This window comes from Oryctolagus cuniculus, chromosome 12, assembly GCF_964237555.1.
Source record: "Oryctolagus cuniculus chromosome 12, mOryCun1.1, whole genome shotgun sequence".
NCBI classification, from domain to species: domain Eukaryota; kingdom Metazoa; phylum Chordata; class Mammalia; order Lagomorpha; family Leporidae; genus Oryctolagus; species Oryctolagus cuniculus.
Genome location: NC_091443.1, coordinates 690,769 through 703,547, shown reverse-complemented (window position 1 = coordinate 703,547; position 12,779 = coordinate 690,769). Strand labels below are relative to the sequence as shown.

Below are 12,779 nucleotides of genomic sequence, written 5' to 3'. Positions count from 1 at the left end.
CCAATTCACCCATCCATCCATCAGTCCATCCATCTACCCATCCACCCACCCACCCACCCACCTATCCACCCACCCACCAATTCACCCATCCACCCATCTACCCATCCACCCACCCATCCATCCACCTACCCACCCACCCACCCATCCACCCATCCATCTGTGCATCTGCCCATGTATCCTTCCATCTACCCACCCATTCACCCATCCATTCATCAATCCACCCACCCATCATCTATCTGTCTGTATTGAGTCTCTCATCTATCTAGTTTTCTATTTATATATAATTCTATCTTTTATTTCTCTATCATCTAGCATCTATTCAATCAATCTATCTATGTATCTATATATCTATCTGCCTAGATATATAGATAGCTGTAGATATCTATTATAGATATAAATATATCTAGAATTTAACAGTGGAGCTGAGGACAAGGATAATAAGTGATTAATATTTGTTTCCTAATTAACTGCAATGCTCAGCCATAGTTAAAAGCCAACCATCGTCTGCTTTACTTTCAGCTAAAACAAAGTACAGATTCATTTTTCGAATAAGAGATAAGAAATGCTACATTCAAACACAAGGCATGAACACCACTGCTCCTGCCAGTTCTGGAAAGACGGGTGTGTGGAAGAGCATGACCCTCTACAGTGTTTGTGGCCAAATCTGTGGCACTTGACAAACGCCTAGTAGTTGTTCTTGGCTGTGTGGGGATGTGGGAGACTAATCCCTCTACTTTTAAGTGAGCTTGACATTTTTCCAAACAAAACATTTAAAGGAAATGGATGACCGAAGGATGGTCATTTCTAGTCTTACCCCAGGCCATGGCTACATGGTCCACACAGCCCCGTGGCTTCAGACAAAACAGGGCTGCCACGGGGTTCCTGAGATGTCCCCAGAACAGCACAGGTTCACCTGCACCAGGGGCCAGTGTTGTGGCGGAGCAGGTAAAGCCGCCACCTGCGACACCAGCATCCCAAACGCGCACAGGTTCTTGTCCCCGCTGCTCCTCTTATGATCCAGCTCCCAGCTGAAGACCTGGGAAAAGCAGTGGGAGATGGCGCTAGCGCTTGGGCCCTGGAAGACCCGGAACACGTTCCTGGCTCCTGGCTCCTGGCTCCAGCCTGGCCCAGCCCTGACCACTGTGGTCTTTTGAGGAGTGAACTGGTGCATGGGCGATTGCTCTCTCTCTCTCTCTGTCTCTCCCTGCGCCCCACCCTCCCCGCCACTCTGCTTTTCAAATAAACAAATAAATATTTTAAAAAAGCCCACCCAAGTGAGTCTGGCCCCTGTGCCCATGCAGGACTCACAGACATCCTGGGACCCTCTGCCTGTGCAAATGAGCCGCACACAGGGGCTGCCCATGCGTTTTGGAGCAGGACAGATCCACGGCTCTGTGAGCAGCCCTGCCTGTCTTCTCCCCTGGCAGGCGTGAGTGCTGGTCTGCACCCAGCACATGTGTTCTAGGAGTCTTGTGCGTGGTGTCCCCTCTGTAGAGTGAAGCCCGTGAGCACCAGACGCCCACCCACAGCACGGAACTGCGGTCGCCCGGCACCTCGCAGAGCAGCCGCGGTGAGCGCCTCGCCAGCTCCCCGAGGAAGCCGGGCCAGGGTCAGGACAAGGAAGTGCAGTCTCTTCACGGCGGGGCCCAGAACCTGGCCTCGTGCAGCTGCTCAAAGCCATCCCAGAGCCCAGCTGGGGTCAGCGGAGGCCCAGGACAGGTTCTCAGTGGGCAGGGTGGGGTCATCGAGGCCCAGGCCGGGCTCACAGCAGGCAGAGTGGGGTCAGCGGAGGCCCAGGACAGGTTCTCAGTGGGCAGGGTGAGGACACCGAGGCCCAGGCCGGGCTCGCGACGGGCAGAGTGGAGCTGGCATCTGCTCCTCATCCACACCCCAGCCTCCCCGACTCATGGAGGAGTCTGACCAGACAAGCCTCTCGTCGGAGCAAGCCCACACTAGACAGAGACCGTGGGCATCCAGCGGCGCTGGCCAGTGGCCCTGGAGAGCTGGGACAGGTGCCCGAGCTTCCTGTCTGACAGTGGAGGGGACAGCGCGGAGCCCTGTGACGGCAGCGCAGAGAGAAAGCAAGAGAGGGAGACGGACAGACAGACGCCTGCGGAGCAGGCCGTGGTCTGAAAGCAGTTGCCTGGTCCCTTGGAGAGAATCTCCGGAAAGGGTTAGCAGGGAGGGAGCCCGGAACTCCGGCAGGACCAGGAACGGCGCCCGAGCCCCAGCTGCTGGGAGAATTGTGTAGAACGCAGGCTGATCTGGTATCACCCAGTGCAAGGTCCAAAGAAAGATCTGGAATGATAACAGTGCTCTGAGAAAGTCCAGCATGTCCTAGGACAAAACTCAGGAGTGTTCACAGGAAAGCAGAAATGTCCATCATGCGTTATCCCGGCGTCAGACTGCAGCCATGCAAAGCAACCGCGCAGAGATGCTGGCTCGCACCAGAACAGGTGCAGTGCCTTTGTCCCGGTGTTCAAAAAGCCAGCGCATGAGTTGTCAGCCAGGCCCAGACGTGAAGGCGGCAACATGAGAGCTTCACGGGACGTGGGAAGCCCAGTGGAACACAGCACAGCAACGTGGGGAAGGCGAATCACAGAGCGTGTGGATGTGATGAGCGGTAGTTCTCTGGGAATGCACAAAAGCCATGCAAGCGCAGTTGTCCTGGGAACCTTCCAGAAGACCGGCGCTCCTCAGCCCGCAGCAGCCCGCAGTGAGGCGGCCTCCCTCTCCTGTGGCCCCGCCAGCCTCCAGGGCGCAGCCTCTGAGGTCAGACGGCAGGCGTGGGCCCCTCACTGCTGGAGCCACACTGCGGGCCTCGGGGTCAGCAGGCTTGGCTCCTCCCAGGGCCTGGGAAGGAGAATGCGCTCTCCTGGGTCCTGGTGGCCCTGCAGTGGCCTGTGCCCCTGGGCTGTGGCCACGCCCCCCCAGGGTCTGCTATCATCCCCCTGTGTCTCCAGGTCACACTCCCGTAAGGGCACCCCCGCCTCCGTAGCTCCAGCTCAGACCAGATGGCATCAAGGACGTCTCCCAGACATGGGAGGGACCCTGGAGGGGAGCCGCAGCCTGCCCCGACCCAGTACGGTCCAGCTTAACTAAGAGCCTACTCCATCTGCAGCCACGCAAAGGGCCAGCCCAGCATGCTCCTCTCCTGTCTCCCAGTGGAAGCTTCCAGTGTGGCATTCTGAGGTGCCAGGGCAGGGCTGAGGTGCCAGGGCAGGGCTGAGGTCCCAGGGCAGGGCTGAGGTGCCAGGGCAGGGCTGAGGTCCCAGGGCAGGGCTGAGGTGCCAGGGCAGGGCTGAGGTCCCAGGGCAGGGCTGAAGTGCACAGCGACCAGGTGGGAGGGTCCTGGATCCCTGAACCAATGTGTGCAAGGCAGCCGTCCTCTGGGACTGGACACGGAGCATCTGTGGACAGTGCCCCATGCCTCTTACAGAACTGAGACCCGGCATGTGGAGGGCCAGACACGTGGCAGGCGCTCGGGCACTGGGTGACCGGGCTGGGGTCGGTGGTACAGGGAGAGGGACGGTAACTGTCTGTGTCCCCGAGACTTGGAAGAGCAACGGTGTCACCAGCAGACCCTGACCCCAAGAGGGAGGCATTATCAGCGGCAGCAGAGCCCCTGCAGGGTGCAGCTCTGCTCTCCCCCGACAAAATCCCTCCACTCCCAGGTGGCACAGACGCGATGTCAGTTCCCTGGGCAGTCCCGGGGCCGAGCAGAGAGGACGGTGCCGGGTCTGAGGCTGTGAGCCGGCGGCTGCCACCAGAGCAGGTGCGGAGACCCGGCCTCTGGAACTTGTCTGCTGCTGTTCTCAAGTGAGGTCAGTCCACAGAAGTGGCTTCTGAGCCCGGAACGCCTCTGAAAGGACGTCCAGGTGTGGACCGAGGCACCCGGTGGTCCGGGGACTTCCACTGCCATCGAAGGAAGGACATTCAGCCACGTGGAAACTGGCAGAGCAGACGTGTAAGGCCGCTTCCCTGTGCTGTGTGTGAACAGCTGTTCATTTTAGGAGGGAGCCTTAGCAGCCGCCAGCACGGAGCCTGGCACGGCCCCACGCCCGCTCTTGACCGAGTGTCTTGGGGGCACATGGCGACTTCCTGCACGAATTGCAGCCTTTCTTTGTAAAACCCGGCTGTCTGTGACAGGTGCCTCGTCCCACAAATACGTACGGAGGGGCGGCAGCCTGCCTACTTAGGGGCAAGGAAGCCGCGGTGCAGGCCTGAGTGTCACCCAGGACGCGACCCCGGCCCTGGACAAGTGAGCCAGCGTCAGGGCAGTGACCCCGACGGGGCGGGAGACGGGTGCCAGGAGTCTGCTGTCTTGTCTGTCTGTCCCTTGTCCGGCAGAGTTCGATGCGTGCTGATCTAACGTAGCACTAAAAGCAACGGCGCAGGAAGCCTGGTGGAAGAAACAGGCGACGCTGGGCCGGCACCAGGGAGCTGGGCGGCTGTGCCAGGGCGCCGGGGCAGGTGGCTCCCGACGGCGGCCTCCACGGAGCCCCGGGTGCTGCTCCGACTGCTGCCTGGGAGCACGGGGGACGGGTCGCTTGGCTTCTTCTTAAAAACCTCTTGGACTTGCCAGATTTTTCTCCTTTTTATCTCCTTTTTTTATACAGAGCAAGGTAGAGAGGAATTCCACCTGCTGCTTCACCCCCCAGGTCCGCAGTGGCTGGGGCTGGGGCAGAAAGCCATCCAGCCCCCTGCACTCACAGCTGGGCCCCAGCACGCGAGCCGTCACCTGCTGCCTCCCAGGGTGAACCGTGGCAGGAAGCTGGAATCCGGCACGAAGTCAGGACTTGAACCCGGAGCTCTGACCCTGGATGTGGGAGTCCCAGATGGCATCTCCCTGCTGTGCCAGCTGCCCCTCCAGGAGCTCCTCCCCTCTCGACAAACAGACCAGGCCTTCGGGACCATGGCTTCAAGTCTGCAGCCAGAGCTCTGCATCCGTGCTTCCCAGCATGCCTTGTGCACCAGCCCAGGGGCCCCACCCCTCCCCCGACAAGTGAGTGAATAGGCAGGGTGTCCACCAGAGATTCTGGGCCAAGGCCCACGCACTGGGAAGCTCTTTCTTGGGGGAAGCGTGAATATCCGTGTGTTCAAGTGTGAGGAAGGATGAAGGCCATGCCCCTGGCGCGTGCACGCTCGCCCCAGCCCAGGGTCACGGCTGACCTCCATGGCGTGTGCACGCTCACCCCAGCCCAGGGCCATGGCTGACCTCCATGGCACATGGACGCTCGCTCCAGCCCAGGGTCACGGCTGACCTCCATGGCGCGTGCACGCTCGCCCCAGCCCAGGGTCATGGCTGACCTCCATGGCGTGTGCACAGTCTCCCGAGCCCAGGGCCACGGCTGACCTCCATGGCGTGTGCACGCTCGCCCCAGCTCAGGGTCACGGCTGACCTCCATGGCGTGTGCACAGTCTCCCGAGCCCAGGGTCATGGCTGACCTCCATGGCACGTGCACACTTGCCCCAGCCCAGGGCCACGGCTGACCTCCATGGCGTGTGCACGCTCGCCCCAGCTCAGGGTCATGGCTGACCTCCATGGCGAGTGCAGTCTCCCGAGCCCAGGGTCACGGCTGACCTCCATGGCGTGTGCACGCTCGCCCCAGCCCAGGGTCATGGCTGACCTCCATGGCGTGTACACGCTCGCCCCAGCCCAGGGTCATGGCTAACCTCCATGGCGTGTGCACACTCACCCCTGCCCAGGGTCACAGCTGACCTCCATGGCGTGTGCACGCTCGCCCCAGTCCAGGGTCACAGCTGACCTCCATGGCGCGTGCATGCTCGCCCCAGCCCAGGGCCACAGCTGACCTCCATGGCATGTTCACGCTCACCACGCGAGGCCTCCCACAAGCGTTTTGTCTCTCGCCTCGTTAGGGCATCACCAGGTGGCCTCACAGCTGGGCCTCGTGGAGATGCTAGCAGCTTAGAACGTCCGCCCCCCGCCTCGGCCATGCCAGGGTGCCCGGCGACTTTTCTCCCAAACCGACACACTCTGGGCAGTGAGGGAAAGGCAGAGCGCCCGGGGAACAAAGCGCTCAGGGGTGGCTCCTGGGCCACGCGTGGCTCCTGCCCACTGAGCACCCAGCTTCTGGCCACCAGACGGGAAAGACGCTCTTTCATGGCACGAGAACCACATCAGTAAGCAGGAACTGCCTCTTCCTCCTCTTAAATTCATTTCCATTTTATTTGAAGGTGGAGAGCTGGACAGGTAGACAGAGCTCCCACCTCCTTGCACATCCTCCAGATGCCGGCAACAGCCAAGGCCAGTCCAGGTCAAGGCCGGCAGTGAGCCCTCCATCTGCGTGATCCAGGCCACAGCCGGCAGTGAGCCCTCCATCTGTGTGATCCAGGCCAAGGCCGGCAGTGAGCCCTCCATCTGTGTGATCCAGGCCACAGCCGGCAGTGAGCCCTCCATCTGTGTGATCCAGGGCACAGCCGGCAGTGAGCCCTCCATCTGTGTGATCCAGGCCAAGGCCGGCAGCGAGCCCTCCATCTGCGGTGCACCGACAGGAGGCTGATCGGAAGCCGAGGAGCAGGGACTTGGTCCAGGCTCCAGGAAGGGACAGCAGCTCTCCACTGCTCCAGACGCCACCCAGCCAGCAGCAGCTGTGCGTCCTCACTGGCCAGGGGCTTTCCCTACGCAGGCAGCACACAAGTGGGACGCCAGGCTCCGCCCTCTGTAGCTCAGGGTCCGGCGGGAATCCACCCGTTCCCGGCTCGCTCCTCGCTCCTCACTCACTCATCCACTCACTCATTTATTAAAGTGTTTGGCAGACATTTAGGCTATTCCTAGTGATCTCTGGGAGCTACATGTGGGCCTGAAGGTCAGGGGGCGTGACTGAGCGTGGGTGGAGTGGTGGCCGTCACGGGCAGTGAGCCCCAGGGAGAGAGGGAGCAGCACAGGGGAAGGGCTGGCAGCAGGATCAGCCAGGGCAGAGAGCAGGGCAGGTGGCAGCTGAGACCACCATGGAGGTCCGAGGATGGGGGTGGGGCGGGCAGCTGTGGACCCCAACTGCGACTCATTCTTACAAGTGGGCTCCCGTGGGAACACTGCCACCATGGAGCCAAGAAGCCCAGCTGAGGACTTGACACGTGACCTGCATGGCAAGCAGGGGCCACCGACCTGGACCCAGGAGGGCAAGCGTCTCCCCCAGGGGTCAGAGCGCAGGGGATTCAGGCTTCACAGGCCTAGGGTCCTTCTCAGCCACAGACTCATCACTGTGGAGCCACCCAGCCCGAAGCAGCGTGGATGGACACGTGTGGCCATGTTCCCATGAAGTCACACTTGTGAGAACGAGTCGCGGTCACTGTGGCCTGTGGTCTGCAGCTGCCCGCCCCACCCCCGTCCTTGGACCTCACTGCAGGGAGCCCAGGGTGCCCACAGGACCCACCCCGGACCTGGGGCTCCTCATGGCCGCTGGTCCTCACTAGCACGTCGGCCTGCTGGTCTCCCCTCAGCGGCACCCTCACGCCCTCAGCTCTGCGGTCAGGCATGTGGCTTCCCCATCTCCGTCACTGTTTGACGTTTCTGCATGACACCCATCCGTCACCACCTAACACACTACGTGTTTCTATTCCAGGGGCAGAGAGGCAAACAGAGACGCAAAAGCCCCCATGTGCTGGCTGACCCCAAACGTCCTCAAGGAGTGAGTGCGCCAGTCCAATCCCATCCAGGTGTCCCCTGTGGGTGGCAGGGACCCAACCACTCCAGGCATCACTGCTGCCTCAGGGTCTGTATTATCCGGAAGCTGGGGTCTGGATCCGGAGCCAAAGGCCAGACCCGGGTGCTCCAGTGTGTGGTGCAGGGGTCTTATGTGCTGGGCGAGACCCCAGCCCCACCAGTACTGTATTAGCTGCTTCTATCTTGCTTACCCTCACCCACCAACACAAGTGCACACATGTACTCACAACCATGCACGTGCACTCACACATGCCCACACACACCCAACACATGTGCACCCACATATGCCCCCAACACAAGCATGCATGCACCCACACATACACATGCACACACCTAACACATGTGCACACACACATGCCCCCAACACAAGCATGCATGCACCCACACATGCACACAACCAACACACGTGCACACACATCACATACACATACACACACCCCAACATGTGCATACATGCACCCACATGGATACACACATGCATGCACCCACACACACACCCCCAACACATGCACACATGTACACATGCACATGTGCACACACCCCAGCATATATGAACCCACACGCACCAACATGTGCATACATGCACACATGTACACACTCACATGCACACACATGTACGCACCCCAGCACATATGCACACACGTACTCACATACACACCAACATGTGCATGCATGTACCCACATGCATGCACACACGTATGCACCCACATGCATGCATACGTGCACCCACCACATGCATAGATGTGCACGTGCACACACACCCCTAACACATGCATACATGCACACACACTCACATGCATATATGTACCCACACGTGTACACACCCCAGCACACGTGCACACATGCACTCACGCACATACACACACCCACCACATGCATACATGCACCCCCACACACACACACACAGCAGCACGGATGGCTTACCTAATCTCTTCCCCGTTCCGTGTCCCAGCTCCTGGAGCAGGGTGGAGCATCCAGTAGATGCCTGGAGATGATTGCCAAGGGCAAGGGATGCAGGCGGCTCAGGTCACTGCGCTGGCTCCGGTGGGTGGCTGTTCAGGCCACGGTGGGGGCATCCAGGTGTCTCCCGGGGGGCAGGTGCCTTGGACTGGGACAGGGCCTTGGAGGCAGAGCAGCAGAGGGCAATGAGAGGCAAGCTGCCCACCCCAATTAAACGCAGATTTCTGTGGGTTATTATGCAATAATATCGCATTTACATCCAAATGGAGCGGCCATGCGACTTGCCAGGCGAGGCCTAAATAATTATGTCTCCTTGCTGTAATTATACAGCATTGCCAAATCACAGAAATCAGGGGTGGAAAACAGCACTGCTGCTAACACGACCTCCACACAGGGCAGAGCACTTCAGACAGCCCCCCGGGGAGAGCCGGCCCCCTCGCGGCCCCTGGGATCCCTGCGGGAGGGACTCGGGCCTGGAAAACGCTCCCTGGCACCTGCGCAGGTCCTCCTGTGCAGCCAGCAGAGGACACCGGGCTCTGCCTGGGGCCCTCCCTCCAGCCCTGCCCCTTGGGGCCCAGCGGCCCCGCCTCGGGCCACACACGTCTCGCCAGTGTCTGCATCCCGGGGCTCTGAGCCGAGGCCTCCAAGCACACCCCTGGCTCCGCGTCGCTCACAACGCCCCGGCTTTGTCTGTGTGGAGGAGGGTCAGGCCTCACCCATCACCCCACAGCCGGGGCCGGGGCGGCACTGTCTGTGCCGTCCTGTCTGTGCGTTCTTGACCAGGAGCAGAAACCACTTCTGGGCATGCGTCGGCTCCTCTGAGCTGCCTGCCCTGCAAACCACTGGCCACAGGGATGACTTCCAAATGACGGCCGCCATCATCACCAGACTCCCCGTCAGGCGCCGTCCACTCACACCCACAGCTAGTGTGCGTCCACACGGGGCTGTGCATCCCCAAGCAAGGCCTCAGTATTTACCACCAAGCAAACCCGGGTGCACGCCAGTCACTGCCCACGTCTGCGCCACAGCCTTGCCCGCAGGCGCACTGTGGAAGGCGTGTCTCCTGGGCCCAGCTTCGTTGATGGCGAAACATCGTCAAGGCCCGTGCACAGCCGGGCAGGAAGCGGAGCTGCAGGCTGTCCGTGGCCGGGGGCATTTCAGGGAAAGGGCAGATGGCTTCGTGCCATCATCCCGCAGCACGCGGGGACTCGGGCCACCGCCACTGCTGGCCACCGCAGACGAGGCCACCACCAGCCTCCACGGGAAGCCCTGGCTTCGTTTCTCTACTGTCCCGAGTCGTAAGGAACTCTCCATTTTACCTCCCGAGAAACCGCCCCCTCGCTGCCACCAGCAGCAGGCAAGAGCTCCAGGCTCAGCCGTCCCGGCCAGCACTGCCCCGTCCCCCTCCACCAGGGACCAGCCCGTCTCGGGAGGCAGGGCCGCGGCTGCTCAGGGGCTCTGACCGCTTTGCATCTTCCCAATGCCTGACGAGCCCCAGCGGCGTGTGCTCTGGGCCCTGGACGCGGCTCCCCCGCTGAAGCGCGGAGAAGCTGATTACTGGTGAGCCGTGAGCTTTGAGAATGACGCGCGCCCACGGCTGCATCAGGTATGAGTCAGGTGTCCACTCGGGCTCAGCTTAGGGCAGTGGCCCTGGACCATGGCAGGAGCCGGAAATCCCATTCCACCGGAGCTCATCCCCGAAGAAGCGGCCGGAGAGGAAACGCGGGAAGAAAGAGGAGCCCGGAAGCTTCCGCAGCCCCAACCTGCTCCTCTGGGGGCCTGAGAACCCCGACCGGGCCCCGACGGGTTTCATGGTGGAGGGGGCGTCCGCGGGGCCACCTCTGTTTGCAAGGAAATCTGTGAGGACCAGAAAGGAACCCAGCAACCCGCCGAGGACACTTCACAAGGGGTGGGGGTCTCCTACACCAGGGACCCCAGGCAGCCCTCAGGAGGGGCCCTCCCAGTGGCCAAGGAGCAGGGGACTTGGTGACACTGTGGTCCTGGCCCTGCGCAGCCCAGCGGCTCTGTGCTTTTCTGTCTCAGCTTTTAGCAAAAAGCTTAAAATGCCAAAAAAGGACAAAAGGATACAGAACCAGGGCAGAAAGAATGAAAACGTTTTGTGCAGCTGTTGCCTGCATTTCTGCTTCCAGCCAAGTGCTGTGACCCAGGAGCAAAGAAATTGTTTTAATTTGAAAGTTTATAAATTACAGTACGCTAAGGTCTACTTGATACTGAAGAAGGCAGAAGGCACATTTCTCCCGATTCAAGGCCGGGGTCATTTAGCTGGTGGGCGCGGCTCACCCGCCTCCCGCCGTGACCCGGCCAGGGCCACGGCCAGCCGCGGAGCCGCTCAGCTCCCTCAGGCCCAGTCTGCCCTGAATCTGATCCACTCGGAGTTGGCTTTCGTGCCCCTCGCGATGAGGGCTCCAGGCTCGCCGTTCTGCACATGGACGTCTCCGAGAACAGAGCACCCAATCCCCCCTCCTGCCCCACGTCGCGTGGCAGCCTCGTGGCCACCATGCCCACAGACATGTGACTGTGTCTCGGCCTTGGCTCCACCCCGGGACCCACAGCCCTGCCACACGGCTTTGCTGACTATGGAGAGGTCTGGATTCTGGAAGGCGAGTGCTCAGCTTTGTCCTTTAAAGTGTCCCGGCTGCTCTGTGCCCCAGGCAACTCCATAAGAATTTCAGAACTTTACTGCGAAATTCTACAGAACAAAAGAACAAAGCTTTGATGGGGACTGAGATTGCGGAGGGCGCCCTCCCACGGCGCTGTCTTCTGCCCAGTCCCCCACCGACGCCTTGTAGCTCTCCGTGCACACGCCTCACCCTCCATGAACTCATTCCTAAGCGCTTCCTCCCTTCGGAGCCGCTGTGCACAGAGCCGCTTCCCTAATATCATTTGTGGATTGCTCATTGCTGCTAAACAGGAAAGCAAATGGTTTTTGCACGTGGATCTTGATTCTGCAACTTTGCTGAACTTGTTAGAGCCCATGTGTTCGTACTGTGATTAGAAAATGCCTTGAACGTCCTGGCTGCCCCACCGACAGGGCCGCAGAGGAAAGCAAGCGTCCACCACCCAGTGCTCTTATAATTCAGACCGAGAGCCTAGACCCAGGGAGGGGAGGGGCGTGGGCAGGGGCAGCGGCAGAGCAGAGGCGCCCCGCGAGCCCACCTCAGCGGGCGGCGTCTGGGGCGGGGAAGTCTCACTTCCAGCACAAGTGCTCCGAGAGCACTGGGCACTGCGGACAGAGGACAAGCTCCAGAGCCCTGGCCCTGCTCAGGGGCGCTGACCGCTGGGCGGCTTCTCCAGACAGCGGGATGGCACTGCGGGCACGGGCTCAGCTGGCCGGGCCATCATCCGTCATCCTTGCTGTCACAGCCTGGGAGGTGCCCGCCACCCCGACACTGAACCCACCCGGGCCAGCGCCCAGCGAGAGATGTGCAAGGGCGGGTGAATGAGTGATGAGCAAGTGAACAAACGAAGGCCACCATGATGTCATCGTCCCCAGGGCCCCGCCTGCCCCAGGGCCCAGCCCCTGCTGTGGGGGAACGGTGGCAGCGTGGCCGGGAGCACGCTCTGCCGCCGCTCAGGGACCTGCAGGGTTAGGTCCCCCTGAGGGCAGCGGCCTCCTCTTCCTCCCTCACAGCCTCCCTCCCGCCTGGGGCAGCACCCATGCACCCATGCACAAGCCCGGCTGTTACTCGCGCCTCAGCCCCACCGTTTGTGTCTATGCAAACTAGGGGGCCCCTGAACCCCGCAGTGGCCCTGTGCCCTCTGTCTCCGACCCTGGCCAGGGTAATCATCCCTCAGCCCAGCTCCGCCCAGGCCCATTCCCCTGTGCCCACAGGAAAGCACCCCTGTGCTTGGCCACGGCCCCCGACATCCTGCCCTGCCCAGCCTGCCTCTGCCCCCTCTACTGCAGAGTCTGCTCCCCAAATAAACCAGCGGCCCCCCGGGACCCCTTCCTCACTCCTTACCGTGTCTCCCCACAAGCCTAGGTCAACCCCCAAACCGCTCTGTCTCCACCTGAAAATCTGCCCTCCCCACCCCTGGGGCGGAGAGGACCCCCCCTCCGGGCCTGCCCAGGGCCTTGTGCCAGCTCAGGGCTCTGCAGATTTTGTCCTTT

The 12,779-nt window shown here is 61.2% G+C and overlaps 1 long non-coding RNA gene across 1 annotated transcript; it reads right to left on the bottom strand.

Annotated features, from left to right (window-relative positions):
- Positions 1-8,019: 8,019 nt before the first annotated feature.
- On the bottom strand, positions 8,020-12,154 carry LOC103346737 (uncharacterized). Its single transcript, XR_007912388.2, has 3 exons — positions 11,479-12,154; positions 11,178-11,357; positions 8,020-8,807 (listed from the first exon to the last, which is right to left on the bottom strand). It is a non-coding gene; the product is annotated as an uncharacterized lncRNA (long non-coding RNA).
- Positions 12,155-12,779: the final 625 nt, after the last annotated feature.